Consider the following 9,235-nt stretch of genomic DNA (forward strand, 5'->3'; position numbering starts at 1 on the left):
AAAGAAATTGAAAACATTGGTTGGACACTTTTGTTTGTATTATATATAGATGGCTTGCCTGTGTGCATTCAGTGCCGCTAATATTTCACATTATCAAATTATAAGAACCACATATTTTTACATTAATACAAACTGCCCCTTCCTTTGTTGGAAACACTGGAAAGTGTCATGTTTGACGTCATAAAAATACGTCTAAAAAGGAGGGATGAGAGGAAAAGTGGGAAAAGTGATACTTAAAAAAGTGAAATATTGAGACGCATTTTTATGACGTCACACATGACAATTTCCAGCGCTTCCTTTTTTGTATTAATTTCATTATTTATCATTCCATCCTTTTTATTTGAGATTAGACCGTAACCATCTTTTCTTCATTCTATAACTAAATTAAAACTTATTGGTTAAGTTTGTTCCTTTCTATGCATACTCAATGCAGGCCCCAGGGTTAACTAACCCTGCAGGGAAAAAATATCTACTGTCCAAACCTAACCTAACCTGACCTAAAGCAAACAAAAAAGGAAGAAATATTGTCTCTTTCTTATTTAAAAAAAAAAAAATATATTATAAGCTGCTTTTTCCCTTTGCAACAATCATTATCATGCAATATTAATATTTATTTGCCGTTGTGTCGTTTTGTAATTTAACCTCTCTTCCTTATTTTTGAAATAAATAGATAATAAAGGGGGGTGTATGTGATATTTTTTCCCATATTTAGCCCCTGCAGGGGATCCTAACCCTGCGGGGTCTAAACACTTGATGCCCTAACCCTGCAAAAAATACTCATTTTTCAATACAACCCAACCTGAATTAAACAAACGAAAAACTACACCCCCCCCCCCTCAGACCCCCTTTTCTGATTATCATTCTATTTTAAAAATAGGGGGATGGGGATTTGGCTTCTCGAGTGAAAATGGCCAAATATACTGTGCAGTTTTGAAAACATGCGGAAGTAATGGCACACAACACCATTGTTTGTTAAACCAAAAAGTGCATTTCTCATAACCAAACAACTTTTACATCTTAGGTAGAAAAACGTGTTGTTTAGGAAAAATTAGTTTAACGGTTTTTTTGTGGTAAGTTCTTTTAGCTAGGAAGTATATTTCTCTTATGGAAAATATACAACTTCAATAATGTACATGCATTGTCAATGAAAAAGGTTGGGCCCTTCTGTCTCCAAGATCTTAATAAATATATAAATAAGCAATCAGTTCAAATTTAATGACAAAACGCATAGAATAAATCATTAATCATTCATTAACATATCAACGCAGCAATTCATACTTTAGTATTCCTAAATTAGAAATAACAGAATGACTGTCTGTCTTTGTGTGTGTTTAGTGACGGATTTCTGTAACCGCTGTAGCCATGTATATGAGTTTCGTTTATAGTTAACCTTCTTAATTGAAGGGCACCTCAACCCTCCCAAGAGAAATTTTCCATAGAAAATAATATTTTTTTTGTATCTTTTCTTTTAAATATTTAATTAGTGTCCCTAGAGGCCTCTAGGGGCGTAGTCACTGTCCTAAATTATTCTCACTAAATATGTACACCCAAATTTTTATGTATAACCATATTTGTATACCAACTATATGAAATATGAATTATCTTGATACTTTATCCTAAGATTAAGACACATAATATGAAAACAAGGATGACAACATCCATAAATGCGAAGCTCTGAATCTGTAGGACAAACGGACATTAACACTTGTATAGTGTCAGAACTGAATAATCAGAATATAAATGTATAAGAGTCGAAGCAAAATTGTAAGTCAATTTGTTGAAAAATTGCTTGATACAGAATAATTTTTATGGACATACTTACTTTTTTAGGACTTGATTATAGAGTTGCTTCGCCTATAATATTGTACTTTGTTGTCTCAGGAATCAGTATACTAAAAATAAGATCAATCGGATAATTAGATCACATACAAATTTGTTGTTAAAAAAGTAAAAAAATCGACATGTTTAAAATGGACGAACGGACATTCTGGTAGTTATTATAGAGTGGCTACGCTTTCAAAATCGTACCTTACTACTACAGGAATCACCATGCAAAGTTTGAAATCGATAGAACTATTCTAACATTTTATAGGCACTATAAAGAGCTTCAAAAAGAGGATGGACTTTTTTCTTAAATCTAGGTTTTTTTCTTAGTAGTTAAATAACTTAAATTTTATCACTAACCGACATAAAAAAACATTATTTACTGGAATGTTTCTTATTGCTGCGCTACTTATAGATTAAATGAATCTATATTCTAATCTTCTACTCTGTCAGGCGCATGAAATGACAAGGGGTTTTCCTCCCATTGCATGTCCATTTCCATGTGATATATGCATCTTATTTATACACAAAATTCAATAGGTTAATATCGCGTCCATAAAAGGTCAGCTATGATAAATGCCAGGGATACGGGTATTGGTCATCGCGCGTTATTTTTTGCGCGCCCGCTCCTTGTCGGATAGGTGATAAGTTCATAGATCAGCCCAACACCAAGTCATTACTGAAATGGTTCCTACTGCTGCTATACCTGTCGGTTAGAGTTAATAATTGAATTGGCCAAAAATTAATAAAAAATAATTCAATTATCATCCATTGACTTATCCTTCTTATCCCTGAAAATGCATTTTTCTAAATTATGATCTTTTATTAGTAGCGGAGCTACTCTTTAAGTCTTATATACATCGGTCTGTAGGTCTTTAACATGCGAAAAATTAACAAATGGTTGATTAAAAAATAAATTCTTTTAAAAAGCCAAGCTTATTTATAATGTTTGAAGGTCCGTTTGTGCGTCTATAATGGATTAGCCGTATTGTTACATTATAATTGTTTTAGCGTAATTACTAGGACAATCAGACACAATACAATAAGCTCTCTATAATCAAGTCTTAAATGTAATTAAAGCAAATGTTACAATATTTTGTATAATTCATTGGGGATAGATTTGCAAAAAAGTTTCTTTAGACTTCTAAATAATGTTGAATATTGAAAGCTATGCTAGGATTATTTTTTGCAGTGTTTTTTTTATTATTGTCTTTTGAACTTAAAAAAACATCCTATAGAACTATTGTGAAACTTAATTTTCTGAAAGGTGCTTAAAATAACTTGCTCTCCTTCGTGCATAGTCCCTTTTTATTTATGTACTTAAAATACTTCGCTTTTATTGTAAGTGTTCACTCTTGTTATCAATAAACTTATATTGTATCCAAATAATCTAACATTAACAATTTTGCACGAAAATTATATTTTGGGTATATTGATAGGTCAATACTGGATAAATAAATATTTTTTTTTATTATTTCATCAAAATTCCTCCAGTAATAAAAGTGAATAAAACAAAAATGACAACATTAATATAAGCGAAGCTTTGAAACGGTAGGACAAACATTAAAATATGTAGAGTGTCAAAACTGAATAATCAAAATATAAATGTATAAGTATAAACAAAATTGTAACTAAATTTGTTGCAAAACAGCTTAAATGCATGATATTGTTTAAGGATATACTTACATTTTTAGGACTTGGTTATAGAGATGCTTTGCTTTTAACATTGTTCCTTGTCGTAATAGGAATCAGTATACCAAAAATCAAATGAATCAGATAATTTTAACATACAAAAACGTTCAAAGACGTACGGACCGATCCTAATTATAGAAAAGCTTCACTTTTAAAAATAATTATGGAAATGTTGACAGAATAGATTTATTGTTTACAGAACATTATTTTCGCTCATTGTCCTATACCAACCTTCCCTCCCAATAAAAATTTCAAGCAAATAAAGAATGAAACTAATTTGGGGTAAAGATTCATTTGTTGTCCATTGTCTCTTGTAATATATGAAATCAAAGCCTTCAACTAACATAAATAAAAACTTTTCAAATCACAATTTCATTCTATTCTTATAGTGCTTATTTATTGCATTTAAATTAGATGTAGATATGAAATATAAACTAATATCAATGATTGTATTTTTGAAAATTTGGGATTTCAATGGGAAAAAAGCTTCCTCATAGTATAAAAAGTATTTTATTTTGTCTGTAGAATAAAATTTAGTAGTGACTCAATGGGCTGAGTTCTCCATTTTATGGATACCTTTTGGATGTTTTTGGCATGGTTTTAGGCTATTTATCTACTTGCCCTGTCCCTTTAAATACATAGCTCCTAGATGCTAGGGTCGCAACTCCCCTAGTATATATAATATAAAGCTAACCAAATTTATAATTTCTATTCTAATTTTATTGCACATTTAAATCAAATGGGAGGATATAGAATAAACAACGCCAGCCCCCTAAATAAAAAAGGGGCACCTATTAGAATCAATAAGCAGTCGCGCTTGCAATAAAATCCACCAATAAACGCGTATCTAGAGCGCTGCTCTAGATGTTCTAATTTTACTATTGGCCAGTGCTCTAGATTCAAACGCCTGCTCCAGTTTCTATTGGTCTGCTCTAGATAATCCCGCCCTCCCATTGGCCTGCTCTAGTTTCCATACTCTGCTCTAATTGGCGGATTTTCCTAAACTAGATCCTTTGCGCGCGCATTGGTCGCGCGACCTACTTTAGTTTTAGAAAATGCGAGCGCGCCTGGCAACTCTCTCTCTCTCTCTGAGTGTATGTAGATGATCTGTAATGCGCGTTCTAGTGCCGCACCCATAAATAGATATTGGTATGGCATGCACATAATCTCTCTCTCTTTCGCTCTCTCTCTCTCTCTCTCTCTCTCTCTCTCTCTCTCTCTCTCTCTCTCTCTCTCTCTCTCTCTCTCTCTCTCTCTCTCTCTCTCTCTCTCTCTCTCTCACTCTCAAGAAATAGAAGAAAATAGGGTGTTTATCAAATTTCTATTAAGAAATACATGATACAGGAAAAAATCAATCTTGCATTAAGTTCTAATATTCGTATGATACTAAATATTTGTTAAGTACATTATGGATAAGGAGATTAAAGTTGCCTTTCTTTAACATAAATCTTATACTTTATTATTATTTTCTACATTTTTAAAGCCTTTTTGTCATATAATTTGTCACTTCTTCTTCAATTGATTCATTTTAATTCTTTCTCGTCATTTCTTTCGGCCAATCGGACCTTCAAAACTGTAAATTTATAATATAATTTTTTTGGGGTCATTGGTGGATTGAGTCTCTAACCCCAAAAATGCTAAAATTAAGATTTAGGCGAGGCAATTACCACCACGCTTCTGACATAGTAGTTTTTTTTTCAACTATAATATAATATTTTTTAAACACCCAATTATGGAGTTAGAATTACGAGAAGGTTAAATTGGAGAGCGAGTCAGATCTAGATGGCTAGAGCGAGAGAGAGAGAGAGAGAGAGGATCTAAATGAAAGTGAGAGAAATAGAAAGAAGATCTAGAATAAGAAATAGGGATCAGAAGAGAAAGAGAGAGAGAGAGAAAGAGAAAAAAAGAAAGAAAGAGGACGGAAAAGTGAACTATATCATTCTCGGCACTAACCAAACAAAAAAAAGGGAAAATAAATAAAATGGGGTATGGGGGGGGGGGGGGTGAGTGAAAAGTTTCTATGGATTAGTTATGGGGCATGGGTGAAGCACTCACCCCCCCAAAAAATGTGTCCCCAAAAAAGATGTGGATGGGGGATGTATGTTGCAGGAAGGTCGTTCCTAATTTCTAAACTCTGCATATAACAGAATAGGGCGCTTATATTATAAATCATACATGTACAAATATATGTTTGTGTATGTGTTTGTGTTTGTGTGTGTGTGTGTGTGTGTATATGTGTGTGTGTGCATGCGTGTGTGTGTATGGGCATATGAATGAAAACTTTAAATGCATCAATTTTAGAAATAACAATTTAAGGTATAATAAAATTTTAATACCTACGTAGCACAGCAAAAACAAACTGAGAGGAAACTTAAGTATCCTCTTATTAAAAGTAGTAAGGTTAAAGTTAAAAAAATTGCTTAACAAGCAACTTTAAGGAAAAATAAATGAAATTAAAAATTAGTTGTTTAAAAACTTTTAGATATACCAATCTCATAATATAAGAGTTTAACTCACAAACAAAATATAAATTCTACATATTTATTCGAACATTACAGAATTAAGTCAATGTAAAATTAACAGATCTATAGTATAGATGTATATACAGACATCTACCTCCCTTCCTTTTTCAAAGACCTTTTTCGTCTGCTTCTAAATTATTTTCTGCTACATGGCTGTGTTAATATAAGCGACACCATTGGTTGATTTTCAATAAACCAATAGAAAGGTTGAATAAGGTAGATGATTTGGGGAGATACAGTTATTTAACCCTTTCTCCCTCTAGTGTTTTACTCTAATGTAAATTCCAAATAATTCACTGAGGTAGACCTATTTTAGTTTAAAAGTTCATATACCTTACTAAAGCTGAGTTTTACTTCTCCTTTGAAAACCGAAGTAGATTAATTTTGATAGGGGCCTTTCGAGCCTTAAAAATTTCAACCGCGAACAATGCAATCGGAATTGGTGCCTTATAATAATTTCATTATTGACATAATATATACATACCAAAAAATAGAAATGTATTACCACATTATTATAAATGTAGTAATAAATAAAAATATTTCCTTTAGCTTTTCTCTTTTATAATTTATTCACAAAAAAATAAATTGCCCTCCAAAAGTATTACGTCCTTTATTTACAATTCAACAATTTATAAAATGTTAATCATACTCTAGCGATAAAAGTTTGAACTACTCATTTGATGAGTATAACCCTTGACGTTCGGGCCCCTTTCCGGATATTAATCGCCCCCTCCCCCCCCCCCTATTATCTCGGATCCTATTAGAGCTAGAGAAAGAATTTGTGCATATCCCCTATTTGATAATGAATTTCCGACATTATGTCAAATTTATTTTTCGCTTCCTTCACCCTTTTATTTAACAACCTTTGTTTTTAGGTACTTTATTACTTACAAATTTTATACATTTAAGAGTGGCACCATTAAAAACATTATTACTATTTGAAAGACACTTTAAACAACATGTATAGTAAATAATTAAAGTTCTTTTATAAGATAAAATAAACTAATTTCCGGCTAAATAGATAGAGGAAAAGATACACTGAAAACAAACATTTAGTTGAGTAGGGATTTGAAGAAAAAAATGGATGAGATATCGATTTTTTGGGGAGAGGGGGGGGTGTTATATCCCCCCAAGAAAACAGCCTAAAACCTTATTATTGCAAGTATAATATTGTATAACAAGAAGCATTAATGATTTTATTAGTTGCAACAAACAAAGAAACATTGAAATAAAAAGCCTGCAAAGTATCAAAGGGATTGACGTCGGTGTTTTTTTTTTCTCTTATGCCTAATACCTTCGGGCGTCTCTGATTCTGGAGGGATACCAAGTATCACACCTAACCCTAATTAATATACAAACAAAAGCCCAAAAAGCTATAAAATCTTCTAGATTGACTTACGGAGTAGTTTTAAATTGAATAAAACAATGCTAGGTCTTATAAGAAGCATAACTTGAATTAACAGCGTAAAATTACAAACATACTTGCATAGTGTCTTGCATATAAGGTAATATCTATAGAGGCACAATACTAGAATTCCTTCCATTAGGGGGTTTAGGGGTGTTAACCTCCTCACAAACAAATTTGGAGATGCCGTAGGCAACATCAAAAGTTCTAAAACTTCCCAATAAATTAATTGGTTTGAGGTCCCAATTTTCTAATTTTCAGGTATTTTTTGCAATTTCTCCCCCCTCCCCCCAACCAAGTGTTTAGACATAGAGAAAAAACTTTATTTCCCCCTTATTTATAAAAGTAAGGGGGTTACTGTGCTTGCTGGGTACTTTGAGGGAAAGCAACAAAAATACTTTTCTGTTTCAACCAAAATATTTTCAGCTGGTAATTTTAATTGTCTTACAAAAATCTCTATTTCTAACATATAAATTTTTTGGTAACTACTGTGTTCAAGACAAAAACATAGATGTAAAATATCAACTATTTACTCAATTTATAAATTCATTTTTGGTGGCTGGCAAAATAGCTACAAGCAATATTAATTATTTTTTACTTTAATTATATACAAGCGGCTAAGCCCCCTAGAGGCCTCTAGGGGCAATAGAGAAGGGGAAATTTGAATTCGATAACCCAATTTTTTTTATTTTAGATTTAAAAAGAAAAAGTAAAAAATAGGGAGGGGGGGATGGGTTGACCACCCCAAATTCATATAAGACACAGAGACAGACAGATAGATATCCTGTTATTTTTATACATGGGTATTTTTTTCTATAATCACTAATTTTAATACTTCTATGTGTGTCTGTTTTTAGTCTGCCTATCTATAAACAGTTTGACTATCTGTACATCCATATAGTTTGTGTTTCTGTAATTTGTCTTATGCCTATGATATGTCTGTAGATTTCCCTTTAAAATATGTCTGTATGTCTATGTCTATCTGTATAAGTGTATGTCTGTATGTCTATGTCTGTATGTCTATGTCTGTATGACTAAGTCTGTATGTCTATGTCTGTATGTTTATGTCTGTATGTCTATGTCTGTATGTCTATGTCTGTATGTCTATGTCTGTATGTCTATGTCTGTATGTCTATGTCTGTATGTCTATGTCTGTATGTCTATGTCTGTATGTCTATGTCTGTATGTCTATGTCTGTATGTCTATGTCTATATGTATATGTCTGTATGTCTATGTTTGTATGTCTATGTCTGTATGTTTAAGTCTGTATGTCTATGTCTGTATGTCTATGTCTGTATGTCTATGTCTGTATGACTAAGTCTGTATGTCTATGTCTGTATGTCTATGTCTGTATGTCTATGTTTGTATGTCTATGTCTGTATGTCTATGTCTGTATGTCTATGTCTGTATGTCTATGTCTGTATGACTAAGTCTGTATGTCTATGTCTGTATGTCTATGTTTGTATGTCTATGTCTGTATGTCTATGTCTGTATGTCTATGTCTGTATATCTATGTCTGTATGTCTTTGTCTGTATATCTATGTCTGTATGTTTATGTCTATATGTATATGTCTGTATGTCTATGTCTGTATGTCTATGTCTGTATGTCTATGTCTGTATGTCTATGTCTGTATGTCTATGTCTGTATGTCTATATGTATATTTGTTTAACTCATTGGTGTAAGTCTGTCTACTAAAAATAAAACAAGTTTTGCAAATGTTACCAATCTAACAGTTGCAATTTTGCCAGGTACTGGCTATGTCACTTTAGCAAGAGTATAAAAATGAATAAC

The sequence above is a fragment of the Acartia tonsa genome, chromosome 13 (genome assembly GCF_053477335.1).
Source record: "Acartia tonsa isolate MP-2025a chromosome 13, ASM5347733v1, whole genome shotgun sequence".
Classification (NCBI taxonomy): domain Eukaryota; kingdom Metazoa; phylum Arthropoda; class Copepoda; order Calanoida; family Acartiidae; genus Acartia; species Acartia tonsa.